The following is a 16,888-nucleotide window of genomic DNA, read 5'->3' as shown; positions in this document are numbered from 1 at the left end:
TTACTTTAAAACAGTTTGCAGGGGTTTTTTTTAATTTCACAGTAAAAATGAGATACCCATATTTTTCTATCAATGGTAGATGGACCAAAGATGCAATTTTGTTAATATTTACATGAGCACTTTTGTGTCATAGTCTTTGAATTTATTAGTGGACATCAGTGGCTTTCATGTGTACATAAGAGAGAACAAATGTTGTTCACTGGCAGTTTACGTTTGTGAGCTTCATAGCATCTTGTGCTAAACATTGATTCAGATAACAGTAAAGTAGTTAGAACCCAATTTTCTACTATCATATTTGTTATTTGCCTGTTCCTGGTTTAATCTGTTTCTGCATCTTTATCTAAATAAACTGTCATTTGGAAACACTTTTTTCCCCTCAATATTATAGACTCCATTTAAAGGTCTAATACAGTGAAACTTTAAAAAAAAGGTTAAAGCAAGGGTCAGCTGTGTTAGTTTTCTCTCTAATTTGAACTGGAGTGGTATTGCCCTGTCCATCTTTTGTGACATGCTGCACAGTATGGGAAGTTTATCAGAAGAAAGTACAAGTATTTGTCTTTAAATGAACATGTGGAAAGCAGAAATAGAAATGAAGTTTTAGTGAGATGCTAATGAATTCTGTTTTTTCAGTGAAAATTTTTCTTGGATAAGATACACAAAAGTCTTCAAGGACAACAGATTGACAAGGGCATATTTTTGCAGAGATGAAACTGCTCTTGCATTATAACATGAATATTCTAGATATAAACATGATGCTTTTATCAGGAAGATGATTCTTTCACTGGATTTGATCTTCAACAAACATTTACTTCAGCAGTTACAAGAAAAAAAGTTAGTTTCAATTAAAATTTTCTTGGTAGTTTGTAATGTTTATTCCAACTGAGCAGACAGTTTTCTAGTGGGGAAACGATACTGAACTGCAGTCAGCTTGCTTTGTAAATGGTTGTGGATAAGGTACTGGATGAAAATTTTACTTCATCAGAGGTCAGATTCAAAATCCTATTGACTTAATAGTACTAAAAATTAATTTCCCACATATACAATGGGCATCTAATTTCTCCACAGGTTAGTGCACCAAACTAGCTTTTCGTTAGATTTGGACTAACAAGTGGTGGGCAGTGCAGGTGTTTCAGTGTTGCCCCATGTGGTAAGTTTGAGAGGAGAGGAGACACAGGATGTGCCTTTAGCAGGAGGGACTGAATGCCAAAGCAGCAGAAAACTTTCTCAAGCATGGACCTATTTTCCAGTGTTTATCTTCACTTTATTGACACCATAAAAAGAGATGGAAAGTATAGCTATGAAGAAACTGTGTCTAAGCTAAAAATATCACAATGTAAAATTCAAAGGAGTTAAATAACATCAAGCTAACACCTGTGCCAATGATTCTGATTTGTTATTTATCTCTTGATAAGTCTTTTCTCTGTGTCCTTTTGTTCAGTTGTTTCAGTGCTCTCCATGACCAAACCCAGTGTAAATGAATGCTCAGTAAGAGGAAAAGGAAGGAGGCTGATTGGGTGGTTGTGACGATGGTTTTTGTGCTGTGATCTGCTTTAGAGCACTGTCTTCAGAACCTCTGTCTAGGATGAGAGAACAGCATGCAGAAATACGAACTTGAGACTGAGCAGAAAAACTGTTTGCAGAACACCCAAGAGTTCTGATGAACAGGATGTTGTAGATATATATTTGCTGTAATGTGTCCTTGCAGCAAAGAATGCTCACCTTATCCATGGCTGCAGTAGCCCAGTCTACAAGTTAAGTTAAGTTAAGATGTCAAGTGATACCAAACCAGGTCAAATTCCAGTTTTGGTCCCTTGACATACAAGAGAGAGGTTGGCATACTGGAGCGACTGCAATGGTGGACCACAAAGACTCTGGGAGGCACGAACTCATGGTTTATGAGAGTCTGAGGGATCAGGGTCTGTTCAGCCTGGAAAGGACAAGGTGAAAGGGAGATCTTCCTGGCATCTACAGCAACCTATTAGAAGGTGTGGAAAAGACAGCCATACTCTTCTCAGAGATGCACAGTGAAAGGATGAGAGGGAATGGACACAAGTTAGAACATAAGAAACTCTAGTTAAATAAGATAACTGTGGGGGTGGTCAAGAGAGCAGACTACCTTGAGCTTTTTGTAAGCATCCCCACTTATAATTTGTCTGGACAAGGCCCCGAGTAGTGATATCATTGATGCTGCTCTGAGCAATAAGTCCTCCGGAAGTCATCTTCAACCAAGGTTATTATATGATGCAATATTATTGATACTCTGATTAGGAAATTGACTCCTCAAAAAATGGCTCAGTGAGTAAGCTTGGGTAGAAAATTACTTTGCGTTGCAGGATATTCAGGCTAAGCTATTTGCACCAAAACCTTCAGTCATTTAATGCTGTTGATATGCTACTGCAACAGATGTTCAGGTTACTTTTGGTTCCCTTGCAATGGCAATTCCTCAGCCTGTGGCACTTAGCTTCAGTGCTTGAGATATTGAGGTTCCCAGGCATGGATTCACTGGTGTTTAGGCTAGATTCAAGCTGGGTGATATTATATAGTCATGCATGCCCTCAAATTTTGAAGGTTCCAGCAGAAAGAATGATCCATTTTTAAGGAAATATAAGTTTCCACTAATCTGTTGGCATCAGTTCTGGGGGCCAGACATGCTGTTGGCAGTTAAAAGAAAGCAAACTGTCCTGCTGACTGAAGGTTTTAGTTGGTTTCAATTTTATCTTTTTTTTTCCTTTTTTGATTGTGTGCATCTTTCCAAAATGGAGCATTTCCTGGTGCAGTAAGGTGAAGAGTCAGTAAGTTGAGCAGTGGCACCATCATAAGATGGCATCTCCTATTCATGGAAATAATTGCATTTGTTCACTATGACATAACACAAATAACACAAAGACCAACTAATACATACGTACATACATACATACATCATTGCTGTGCTCTTCAAAAATCATCCTATTATCATACACAATCATCCCCCTGCTCTTCAGAAAGTTTAAGCTTACCAATAAATGGCTGGTAATACTTCATTTTCAGTTATCTATCTTTTCAAAATAACTCCTTAAAGGTTTAATAAGATAGCTGGAAGATGAATAAGAAATAACTGTTCAGTAATGTAGCATCCTTGAATGTTTTGAGAAGCAAATATTTGTATTTGCAAGAAATAATAATCTAACTATGATTCTCAACAGGGTGTCATAAGATTTTCAGCCAGAACAGTTTGGGAGTACATCGTTTCAGGCTATTTGTTCAAGAAGTGAGAATAGATGAAATTCTCCGATGGGATTGAAAAAGTTGCATAATGATACCATAAGACATTAGCTTAGCAGTTGGAAATAACACTTATGAACCACTGGAAGTTAAGTTCTCATGGGTTTAATATTTTCTATAGCCTCATAAATCCGATAGATACATAATCTCTTTATTAAGTCAGAAATTCTATTTGGTTTGGGAAGCTATCAACAATTCTGCCTTGAAATAAATGAGTTCCTCTTGGTAAACAAATTTGCACATAGGAGTTGTTATACTTAAAGCATCCTCTATGGGTAAAGGATCAAATATTAAGTCTCTCCTTGAAATTCAGTATAAAAAGAAACAAATAGTGTTTCAGAAGCTGTATAAATGCCTATGTTAACATTACTGTATGTGTTAATTGTCTAGGTCCTAGTGAGTTCAGATCTTTGTCCAGGTGTCTCTGTTGCACAACTCTAGTCGCTTATAATGGACTCGGGCTCTGGTCCTGCAGAGTGTCACACACGTGCTGCCCCCTGTTCCTGCCGTGAATGCTGAGTGGAAACTTAGGGGAGTCTATGTAGGAGCATGGGAATCTGAGCTGAGCAAAACCACTGTCCTGCTTGATTTAGACAAGCACTTTTTTATAGATTTTCAAGCTCTAGTTTATAGAGATATCTTATTTAAATTCTCTTACCTGGGTTTACTTCAGTGGATCTATGTTATAGGAAGTAAATAGCAGGCACAGCATTATAATAATCCCTATTGCAGGTTACATAAAAATCTCTGTTTCTCTGTTTAGTTTAAGATGTAGGCAGGTTTTCCCTGAGGAGTTGCTGGAGAAACACTGTTTATAGAACTACATATTGGAAAACTCATCTGGTGAAGGAAAGATAGGATAGCTGGTGAAAATAAGAAAGTGAGTAAGGATCTAGAGGTAATAAAGGACAGACACTTGGGAGCAAAGACAGAGAATGAGGGAGAAGTGGTAGCAGAGTACTCAAGAGAGGAAGGGATGTGGGGTTGTGGGGGGATTGTAGAGAAGAGGTACAGGGGTAATGCTTTTGAATTTGGCAAAAAAAATCTTATAGGAACGTTCTCATGACTCGAAAGATGATTTTTTTCTTAAATTAGCTTTCTTATGCACCTTTGTTACCTACTGCATCTCACCTCACTGCCTTTTGCATTGCATGTGTAGGAGTTTTGATATCCATGAAGTTAGTAATTATTTAAAAGATCTTGGACTTTGTGTGTCAGCATACTCACAATGTGTTATGGGTTCATTAAAATATAATGATTTTGATATATTGATTAATGTGGAGAAGGTTCTATGGTTTGGAAAAAGCATCCACAAAATAGGGACGTTTTTACCTTCAGTAACTTCAAAATGATTCCATAGCCCAAGTCAGGACTGTGATGTCTGCAGTGTCTGGGCGGGGTGGGGGGGAGCAGTGAATAGCTAGAGGTTTCCTGATAATCTCCCATGCCTGAGGTGAATGCAGGTAGTTTGGGGCTTATGAGCTCTTTCAAGGCTTCACTTCAGAGAAGCCAAGAGGTTGCTTGGAAACATTTTCCGTATGTGGCAAATAAGATGCTTGTCACGTTGTTAGATGTTTAGCAGACATTGAGAGAGGAGAAATGATCAGAAATAATATACTTCTATGCTACTGTGTATGACGGTTCCCTTCATCCAGATGATTACATTCAAAGCTGTCCTTACATTCTACATTTGATCAAGTGGAACATTTCATATCAAATGTAAATATTTTTTCCCATCTTGTGTGAGGAAAAACTGAAACATTGCAGATTTGAGTTGTTCCAAATTAAATATTGTGTCATTTACAGTGGATTGCAAACAAACAAACAAACGAGCAATTGAGGATGCAGCTTTAGTTAACTGCAAGTTTTGTCATGAAACCCGTGGGCGTGAGAGTCAGCACAGACAGACAATGGGACGGTACAGCTTTTGCAGTCTGTCCGTACCGTGTCTCACGACATCCTAGGAGGTGCTTGAACATAGCACCTCCACACTCTCATGGTACCCAACATGTGTTTTTCCCCATGGTTCATCTTCTCCCTCACAACCTGGCCGCCCTCCCCTCCCCATACTATGTGCCTCACTACCCAGGCTTACGTAGCTCGGAAGCCTTTTAATTAGTGAATTTCACTCGCACCAGAATACAAATGGAAATGCTAACAAGGAAAAATCTGATCTGAAAAATGCATTTTTAGGACCTTCATCTGGTAAATTGAAACTGAGCACAGTGTTTAGTCATGGCTCATAAAGACAAAGTCTGACTAGGGAGTTGTTTATCTTCAGCAAATACAGCAGGCATACACAAAATCTGAACCAGCCACCCAAGCTTGAAGTGAGAAGAGGCTCCTCTACAGCTTCAAAACATTGGACACCTTTTCAGATTCCTAAAGCTCTTGAGCACAGCAGCAAATGGCCTTTTAAATGAACACAGAATTTCATCTTTAAGATTCAAATAGCATTCAAGTTGTTGTCCTGATCTGAATTCAAGTAACAGAGGTCCCATCCAATTTGATTAAATTCAGTATCTGACCATAATTGGTATTTAATCAAATTCTGTGATATGCAAGAATGATGCAGTTGCTGTTATTAAACCACTTTACAAGGAAACTAACTTCAAAAAAAAGTATTTTATTATTATAATAATTATATTTATACCCATGCTATCTAATAAAATACATCCTAATTTCCTTGATGATATGCACTCAGTTGGACCTTATTACTTTCTTTATTATTTTCTGTCAGGAAATACAACTGAAAGTTTTTTTCAGGAGGGATAAACTTCAGGAGTGGTGGGTTTGGGTAGCATCAGTAAAATAAGTGGCTATAGGGAAGACTAATTGCCTACACATGAATGAACAAAAAACCCATCTGTGTCACTTAACTGGATTAGATTTTACCAATGGTTGTCCAAATGAAAACAATTATCTCTATTGTATATTCATAATATATTTAAGTGTAGTGTGTTTATTGTTTCAAAACAAACAGCAGTTGAGAAAAAGCCAATAGTTCAGCTTTCACTTCTTAAGGGCTAAGCCTGTTTCTCAGTTGTAATTTTTAAGTTACATGAACTACTTACCCATAGAGTTACTTACAATAATGCTTCTGCTTTTAAAAATAATACAGTATTTAAAATATGTCACCTAAGGGGTTTTGCAATTCAATTTACACCTGTCATAGTTCTTTATCTGAGATGTTTTCCTTTCTGACAGGCAAGTGTAAAACCAAACACCTGCATGGGAATTTGGGGTTAGGGACAAAGAATGAAGACAGGAAAGCAGTAATAGACTTTTCTGTGGCTTTAATGTAAGCCAGTCTGTTATCTAAAGATGGACCAGTATCTGTTTTTTGGTGGGGTGTGTGTGTTTGTTGTTTTCTCTTTCCTTCTGGTTTGAATGCTGTAAATGGTTTTCTTTAATGTTGTGAGTCTCTCTCAGTTCATGGTACTTCCAGAAGCCCGTGTAATATTAAATATAACACAGTACCATGAAAATAGTTTGTCCTTAAAGTGAAACTGAACTGTGAGATGCAAATTGATAAACTTGATTTATTATTAAGGTATTTAGGCACTGTTAGCTGCAAATTGGTGACAGGTTAGATAATAAAACATCTAAAGGAGTTGAATGTGTAAAATCCATTGGTATTTAAATTTAGTTTTAGTAAACCTCTTATATGCTATTGACATCTATGTCTTCTGAAGTACTCGCGGTTGCTCTGATAGAGATACAGAATTGTAAGTACTGGCAATGCCACAGAAATGTTTTTACTCATTAGTTGCTACAGACCTTTTTACACAGCCTTGGTTTCTTGGGATGGTATTTGAACTTCTGTGCTCAGCTGTGGCTGGGTGGGCCCTGTGTGTACCCTCTCACTGAGTAGACATCACCGTGGTAAATCATCTCTAGTAGTAGCTAGATAATAACTGAGTGCTAAACATCATCATCAGATTTTCAGCTTGAGTAAATCATCTAGGTACTCATGTTCCCAGATTTTAAGTTGCAAAGTGCAATTCCTAAATGGAAAAGTTTGGGATAAATGGATGTGGAGGCCAGTTGTAATGTAAAGGCTGTTAAGGGAATTAACCTTTTTTATGTAGCTGCAGAAAATCCTGCCTGAGACGAATCCATATTTTATTTTTACATTTTTAAGGACTCACATAAATCTGTTTACCACTTCAATAGTTTGAACATGTCACAGGTAAAAACTAAGGCATTTAAACCATGTCCTGCTTCATATATCTGAAGGACTATCTATGATCTAACCATTGTGGTTACACAGGAACTGACTTCTTTAGTTTTCAAAAGACTATGTGGAAGAATTTATGTCCAGCTGTTTTGTCTGGGGCAAATGTTTCCCTTTCTTATTTTACTTTTTTAAGCTGGATAGAAAATAACAGGAAGGGATTTAGCTAATTTTTTAGAGTTTGTGTGGATTAAGGAATTGAGTCTGTTTAGCATTGTGTATATATTTGATTATTACAGATGTATTTATTTATAAAGGGAACAAATGGAAGTAGGGGGAAATCTGTCTATCAAAACGTTTGGATTTGAAAAAAAGTCTATAGTATATTGTACAAAACCCAACAAATATTAAAAATTGAAACTCCATGAGATAGAAGTAATGCTTTCTATTGCTATTAAGTTATATTGCATGAATAATATTGGTATTTTTTCCTGCTCTCTTATGTTAATTTCTATTTTTAAAAGGGGGGAATTAAAACATGCATTGAGATAATGGTGGATTCCATTCCTGGAGTAAGCAGCTTATAGAAGGGTAGCTGAGACCTGCATCTTCCTTTGACTGCAACAGCAAGTCTGTCAGATTTATTTCTCTACGCTGCAGATCTGCACTGTTGTAATGACTTTCCCAGCATTCTGCTGCTGTAATCTCTCACCTTATGCATTGGTGTAATTTGGAAGGAGGAAAGGAAAAGAGAAGGAAGGACTTGGGTTCACTGGGAGTGACCTTTCTTCTCTCACAAATACTGCAAAAGATCTATTACCCTAATTCTGTAACTAAAGAAAGTTGGCATGAGTTCCTTGGCTGTTTCACAGAGTCACCTCTAATATTGCTGGTTTTCATGTAGCCATTTACATAGACCTACAGACGACATGAGTGTAGTTGTAAGGGTGACACTCAGAGAAGTAGCATCCTGCCTGGATGATGCATTGTCATATAATGAGAAATGACAGCTGATGAAGGGATGAAAGGAGAAGAACTGAATGGAGCAAGAGGAAAAATGGGTGAAAAACATATCCAGATCACTGAGCAATCACTGAGAAGCAAAGTGCTGTGCCTTCTCCCTTCAGTTATTTAGTGCTCTATGTTCATTTAATTTTTTTTTTTTTCCTAGACCTCACTCTTGCTCTTACTTATAACTTTAGGAGCAAGTTACTCTTTGGCAGGTGCTGCCTTGCCTGCATTAAAAGCACACGCTCACCAGGTTAAGATTATCAATTTGCCCTTTCTCTGTCACAATGTAAATACACAGCAGTACATCTATACCGCTGTGTTGGCAGCTGAAGGGGCTTTATGTCTGCCCTGTGCTCCCTGTTTTGCTGGTAGCATTTGTACTCTCATTTGCCTTCTCTCTCCCTGGTGGATTTCATGGTTGGAAGTAGCACCTGTGGCCACTCTGTGCTCTGACAGCTGCAAGACTCAGATGCCAAGCTCTCGAATGTATTTTTTTCTGTTGCTGTCATCTGGGTTAGAAGATAGCTTCCAGGCAGACATCTCAGCAATGTCTGTGTTCATTGCTTGTACTTGGGCATCAAGGTGTCATTGGGCTGGTTAGCTTTTCACAATTTCATTTGTTTTATGCACATTAGTGGCAAGGAATTCACTTTGCAATATGTGCCTTTCTAGGGAGTAAGTTCCACTCTAACTAGTTGATGTATTTAAAGACTCTTTAGATCATCATTGGTGTGCTGGACAGTGATGGCTTCTTTTGTGGTCTGCATGTGGTCAAAAACACTTCGGGTCCACAGCAGTTTAGCGATGTTCATAGAAAAGTCTCATCAGCACATCTTACCTGACCGCTGTTAGAAGTTTTTGGAATCTCATGCAGGGTTTGGAAATGGAGAGAACCTGGGACAAAACACGTCTGGTTCAGCTAACACATCCCCAGAAAGGAGACTGTGAGTCACAGCATTGTGTCTGTCTTCTGTTGCTTCAAGAATCGCTGTAGGCTTATGTTTGATAGTGTCTCTGTTTTCTTTCATATAGCAGCCTCCATGTGAAACCAGGTGAGGTGACTTGGGTGAAGGAGTAGGGTACCATAGAGTGAACTAAAGAACTCTGTTATCTTATGTGATTTCAGCCTGCCTTACCTTGGAGATACACCAGATCTTGATTGCAAATTAGTTTCCCATGAGAAAGGTGTTTCCTTACTCAAGAACTTTTTTCAAACATTGGCAGTTGGGCAAAGAAAACCACAGTATACAGTGTTTGCTCAGGGACCTGGGAAAGAACATGACTCTGTTGTAATGGTCTGAAGGAGATGATTTTTCTTCATTCCTTTTTAGCCTTTCTGTTTCTTTTAAAATTTTGAAGAATTTTAAAATTCTGAAGAATTTTAAAAGAAGGCTAATATAAGCTGATTCCTGAATGGCACTAGATAAGATGATAACAACAGACTAGATGTCTGTTCTGGACAGGAAAAAGCTTTTGAAAGCAGGAAGGGTTGCTGTATCCTAGAAAGAGTGTTTGAGTGTCAATTGGAACTAGATTTTTAAACAACGTTTTTTTTTTTTTCTTCAAGGTTGGTTGTAAAATTGGAAAGCAGAATTTGAATTAGAAAATAGAATTAAAGTTCGATGAATTAAAGTAATAATACAACTAATTTCTTCCCTCCCACAAGCCCAGCAAGTAATACCCTGTAATTCCTTTCCTACTCAACAGAATGTAAGTTGGAGAAGTGGGAAATACAACTTTTCTGCATGACATACAAAGCCATTTGTAGTAAATTGTATTTCCACCTGTAGGCTTGTGCTCTGCATTCTGTTTACCTCTGTAATGCTAAAGTTTGCATACAGAGTTCCCACTTCCAATATTCACGTAATTTCCTTCAGAAGACAATTAATTTATACATACTCTCTTGGTCAGAGCTCTAGGCTTCAGCAAACTTCTGGCAGAAAATGGGCACACAAATTAATTTGACTCACATAATTTACTGAGGCAACATCATGGCAAATGTAGTCTCTTCTCTGTTGTAAGCAAAATGTGTTGGGGGGGGGAGAGATGACCTTTTGAGATAAGGCTGAAATGAAGTAAAAATACATTCACTTCCTATTTCTCATTGAGGGCTGATTTTTATCAGAACACTTGGATGCATTTAGAAATGGAGTTTAAAGACAGGGATGGACCTTGAAACGTACCTGTGTGCCTCTCAATATTACCTGGCCAATTATTTTTCCTGCTTGTCATATTGTTATGTACTAGTCTTTGAGGTGAAAGCTCAGAGTTACCAAGGTACTTAAGTACCTTGGTGTGTATTCTCCAGAATTGATGTTTCTGTGTGTGCAAACGTAAAAAACTTGTTTTTAAGAAGTGAAAGCTTTAATATAGATTAATCTTTTTTTTTTTTTCCTTTTAAAGGATTCATTTCTGTGGATATATAAAAACATGCTTTATTTCCACAGCAAGAAAACACAAAAGTTGTAGGGTTTTTTTGTCTGTTGCTTCTTTCTATTCAAGTTCCTACTGAACCACAAAGCTGGCTTAAAGACCTGCACACAATCATTTGTGTACTGGGCAAACCGTCCTCTCAGCTGTTTTGTTATAAACAGGGCACGGATCCGTCTCACGCAAACAATCATCTCCCCCCTCTCTGCAAATCACACTGCCATGTGAGCTTATGGGCTTACTGGCAGGCACAGCTACCCCTGCAGCTGGGCCATTAGCTAAAACTAATATGGGATTGAGCACTTGGCAGAGTGCGCGCTGCAGGGTTGGTTACCGAGGATCAATATGTTGGCTTTGAACAGGGTGTGCGCTTCTCTCTGTGTTTGCTGCATGTGTGACTTTGTTTTCCTCCAGCCCCTGCAAGGTGCATTTCCTCTGCCCCTCTGCCTGGCCACTGTCTTGTGTTGGTAGGTCATGATGAGGCAACTCTTGGGCAACTGGAGGGGGAAAAAGGAAAGGAAAATCAAAGGTGTGTTTCCCCAGAACTACATGGGATGAAATGTCTGCTGCTTGTAATGGATTTAATTGATAGGAGGTAATTTACCTGGCAGTGCTGTGCTCTGTCATCAAACCCAGAGGTGCTTTGCTGCTTTTTATTACTTCTTTTAAAAAAATAAAAAGGAAAAGCTAGATCTACAAAAAGGCTACTCACTTCTTCACTACCAACACATTTATTGCAGCCATTTGATTAGGTGTGACTTTTTTGCTAGAAAAATATGACACAAGTTAATTCTTATTAGAAGGTGGGTGTCAGGGTATACAAAATATTTGGTACCTCCAGTTTCTAGTGGTGGTACAAAGGACTGTAACAGGTTGCATATAATTTCAGCAGGGAGGCAGAGATGGAAGATGAAGAGCCAGTGATTCATCTTGTTGCTTGAGATGTGACTCCGCCAATTTGAGAGCTTTATATTGGAAATAGCAGTGTGGCAGCTCGTAACAGAGAGATTTCTGAGGATGTGGTTGTGAGAATTCTCCAACTGGCCAGGGAAAAAAAATAAAATATATATAGTAGGATATTGAAAGAATAAATGACCCTTGTGTGTTGTTACTTCTCATAATTTTTGCCTTAGTTTTTCTGGGGGATTTTAGAAAGTGATCTGCTTGAAAAGAGGCTGATTTTTTCTGCTGTGTACCATATGAAAGTCTTACTGCTCTAGCTGCTTTCCAGGCTTTGATTTGTTTTGGATTCTCATGACTGCCTGTTTTTTTTTGAGGGTTAGGGAGGATGCATCCATGGCAAGTAATACGCTGGCTTCTGTAGTGTTGGCACTGCTGAAGATTGCCTAAATCTCGTCTGTGAGTCTACATTAGTACTGAAAGACTGAGGCTTTTACAGGTCTGTTCCTGCAGGCTTTCCTGGCCCTGGCTCTGAAGCCTGGGCACACTCTGATCCTAATTCCCTGTCAGTCACCGAGGGAAGTAAACACCTCTGACAGTTCTCAGCCAGCGCCAAAAGGATCAGATGGCCAGAGGAAACAGTTCTTAGAAATTTGTTACCAAATGGCATATTAATCATGTTAAAATACTTAATCATAAAATAATAACCAGTAGAATGTAGGATCCACCAAATTTTTACGGTTTTCCCAGCAGTGTTCCAGTGTAGGATAGCTTTCTATTCACATCTACAGAGTTGGTGAAGAAGAGAGCATTCTGTTGAGCATGTCGAGGTGGTGGCCATGCAGGCTTTTGAATAAGCAGTATTTCCTTGCATGCAAAACTGTTTAGGCTCCATCTTGCAGGTTTCATCTATTTACTTTAAGAAGTGCTCAGCTGACTGGAGAGATATAAGACTGTTATTTCAGTCCTTAACATAATAAAAGATTTCAAATCAATTTTGGTTTTGAAAGTGAGCACAGGAACAGGTTTCTTTAAATTCTTTTTCTATCACTATGAAATTTTTGTGATTTTCCTTTTTCCTCTTCTTGCCCCCAAATCCATCTCATATTTCACAGACGAGGAAACAGTGTGACGGTGTGTCACACCCAGTTACATCAGTCACATTGACAGTCATTACTGACACAGCTTAATGCAGTCTGACTGATGTGATCAGACATGATGTCTCTCACAGTACTATGTCACCCTGAGAAATATAGAGACACAGGTTTCAGAAAAACAGAGTTAAAGGGTAGTTTTAGAAAACAAATAACAACCTGGGGCATTGTGTCTGGAGATGTGTACCTAAAACAAGCAGGTCTTCAGGACAGAACAAGACCAGTGTGCTAAATTAATTTCCTTAGGGCAGATAATGTTTCTTTCAGCCCGCTTGAATGAACCTCACTTATAAAAGAGTTAACGCAACTTTCTGCAATAGTAATTTCTATTCCTGTTCCTCATCTAAAACACAATGACATACATCTCAAAAGTTTTGAGTGCCTCTGTTTTGGGACACCCAGCTTGTGACCTGAATGTGTCTGGTTTCAAGGATCTGATCTGAGATATCTTGGATTTGGCTCTCAAAAGTTGAGACTGTCAAAGCAATTAGCCACAAGGGAGTATATTTTAAATGCTTGGAAATCTGGAAGGTGCTGCATCACATCAATGCTGTGGTTTCTTTCTATGTTGGGTGTTTTCATTGATGGCATTTATGAAAGTATTTTACTGTTCTCACAGCTTAGCTGCTGCAGTTAAAATAGCTCAGTTGCAAACGAAACCTGGATTCATACGTCGTGATGTGTAGTCAAAGCAGGGATAGTTTCTCTTGTTATTAGAGGCAGAGGCTGAACTGGATCTGATTATTTCCCAAGTTTGTTTGAATGTAGTGGTCCAAGATTCAGCTTTCCTGAACTCTACAAGACCATAAGAAATCTCAGACCCACTGAAGTCAGTACCCAGCTTCCCTTTTACTTGAGCAAGGCCAGACGAGTGGAGCACACTTTAGGTACTGACTGAACTTGAGCTTGTTTGAAGAAAGTTGTCCAGCTTGTTAAAGTGAGAATTGGATAGGACAGACCATTTGAAGCATCTCTGAAGGATGTTGAGCCTGTGAAAAACTGCCTCATTTTTATAACCTGAGTGAGAACTGAAAATTCCATTGAAATGGAAAAAGTGCTGAAACAGTTGGTTACACTAAATAAAATCACAGTTGTTGTGCAGTCTGCTGTTGTTTTCTATTTGAGACTCTCTTACTGATTTTATTGTTTTAAGCATGACTACATGTGTGTTAGTAACAAGAGTTTAGGTCATGTCAGTTTGTACAATGTCAAATACAATATGGCCCTGAAGTCTTGGTTTGGGATTTATCCATATGATTAAAATTAAAATAATATTAATTTGGTTCTGGACTGATAGAATTTATCAGAGATACTGTCAAGCTTACAGACAAACTTGTTGTTACAACAGACCTTTAAATTAATGGCTTGGACATAAATGTGGCTATCAGAAATGTAATTTAAAATTGTAAAACTTAATCTGTACCTCTGTCTCTATCCCCAGAAGTGTCTTTTCATGTCAGTCCTTAAAACTGCATTTCTAACTTGATTGGTTGGGATTTTTTTCCCTTAAAAGTGAAAATGAATGCAAAAAAATTGTGGTAGTAAAAAAAAAAATAGAAAACAAATGTGTATCTGTTTGCATGTCTGTCACCAGCATTTTAATGATCACTTTACATTTTGCTATCTCTGAAGTTAGGTCCTTTTTAGCTTCCTCAGCTTAATTTGCATTTGGCATTATTTTGCTATTCTGGGGAGTAGTAGAACAGATTTTTGTACAAAGCTTGTGGAAAATCTAAGAATACGAGCATGGGGCTGCTCAGTACTGGGACCTGCTGATAACCAGGTGATGCCTGGTGTATGCAATATATGCTTCTGGTTTACCCTTCTGGAGGGGACTTTGTATCAGCTGTGATTTGAAATCAAGTATGTCAAAGCTGATGGCTGTGTGGTCTCAGGGATATTGGTTTGGTGCGTGTGGTCCTACAGCAAGGGCAGCTTTTCAGACTGTGCTCGGGTGAGAGGGTCTTTCTGCAGTGGAACTCTGTCCTCATTTCAGCCATTGCCTGAACTCTTGAACCGTGCACTGGACAGCAATGGCATGGTGAAAGGTTATAACTCTGAGAAGTAAGCTGAACTCTTGAAAAAAGGTCCTGTTCAGGGGTTGTTATCTCCTAAGAATAACATTAGTGAAAAACGTGGTACATACAAAGCTTAGGTGAAGCAGAGGTAGAATAGAGGAGATCCGGACTGTCGTTTGCTTCCAGTGAGGTAACCTGAAAGGTACTGGACTGTCACAGTGACTGACATCTGGCCAGATGTGGTTTCCTGATCTCATAGCTATATCTCCTAAATCAGGGTAGCATAATGCTGCTAGTCTGGCACCCACCAAAAATAGCCCTGGATGCCAGTTTCATATTTTATTGCTCTGTGCCAGCCAGATAACCCAGAGAGCTGCAGTAAGGACCACAATCATGAAAACATTTGAATATTTGCTGACAGAAAGTAAAGCACTTCTGCTTAAAACAAGCTATGATTTGAGTACATGATGCTGTAATGATGTAATCGATTCTCTTCTCTCTAACCCAGGTTAACACCACTGATAGATGCTGCCTAGATAGTTGCCACTGACACCACTGATAGATGCTGTCTAGATAAACCCTGGGATCCACATCCACTATGGGTGGTTGTGTGTGGTCTTGCCTGTGGCAGTATAGTACACCTGAGGAACAGCAAATGGGCTGTGTTGTTTGACTGGCATCACAACTATATTCTAATTTATTTAATTATCGTTAGTGTTTAGTCATGTGGCAGGAGACAAAGGCACTTCCCCCCCCCCCCCCCCCAGTTGATACACAGGCATAGCAGTCGAAATACTTAACATGCTATGTAATTTTAGGTGAAAATTGATTAGCATGAATAGACAGAACACCCCATGGTGTCACTGTTTAGTCAGTTTTCTATGGAGAATCACACTTTAATAGGAAAATAATTTTTTTCCTGTGTCTTCTAGACAGAGTGAAAACAAACGAATTAAAATTAGTATCATCACAAGTTTTCTTTGTGCAAGGAGGTGGATATCCAGGGCCATATGTGCCACTGCTATTAGTGAAGGAAAGGCAGCGAGGGGGAAAGGGACTAGCAAAACCTAAACAAAAACCAACCAAATACTAATCATTTTCCAGTGCAGGCACTGCCAACTCCTGCTTGGAAAAACTGCTGCTGAACCTGTTGATCCATGCTTTTTGATCGTAGTATATAGCAATTTGTAAATGTTGAACAAATCTGTCCCTGCAACATAATTAACCATCACCTGGATGGAAGTGAGAACTGTCCAGGGTATTTAAATACTCACTCTCTGGTGCTGTCTGACAGCGTAATGGTCATATGCAACATTCAGGGTCTCTAAATTACTGTAATAAGTGACCTAAAGGAAAGAGAGAAACAAAAGACTGCTAAAAAAGATGAATAGGAACACCTCTTCAATAAATACAGTGACTGGACAGATAGAGCAATGAAGCCTGCTTGTATGTTAAATCTATGAAAATGTTTTTGATCAGAAAGTCTAAAAGAATGATCTCAGCGTGGCTAATATAAAATGTGATTGAAGTTAAAATGTCTTGGCAGTTTTTTGTACATAAGTGTTAGATAGGAGCATTGGAAACGTGTTAAAGACAGGATGCACAGGCTTAGTTCTTATCTCTGAAATTTTAGGAGATCTTTAGTCTCCAGATTTATGCAGGAGTTGATGTTCAAGAAGACAGACCCTTTGAAATTCATACCATCAAAATAGCTGGCTATTGTGTTTTACCAGTGTGTTATCAACAGAGTGTGGGAGCACACATGCTGTAATATTGTGCTTTGGGTTATTTGGCATGTGCTGTAATTGGGCATTTGGAAGAGACAGCGTCTGTAAATTGGGGGAAAGGCTGAGAAAAAGAGTATCAGTGATTTTATTCGCTTTTCCTTCAGCTAGACTCCTCCTCTTAATTTCTGTGAGTTGGGAAACTAGTATGAG

This window comes from Gallinula chloropus (assembly GCF_964237585.1).
Source record: "Gallinula chloropus genome assembly, chromosome: 11".
Classification (NCBI taxonomy): domain Eukaryota; kingdom Metazoa; phylum Chordata; class Aves; order Gruiformes; family Rallidae; genus Gallinula; species Gallinula chloropus.
Note: the sequence above shows the minus strand (reverse complement) of the source record.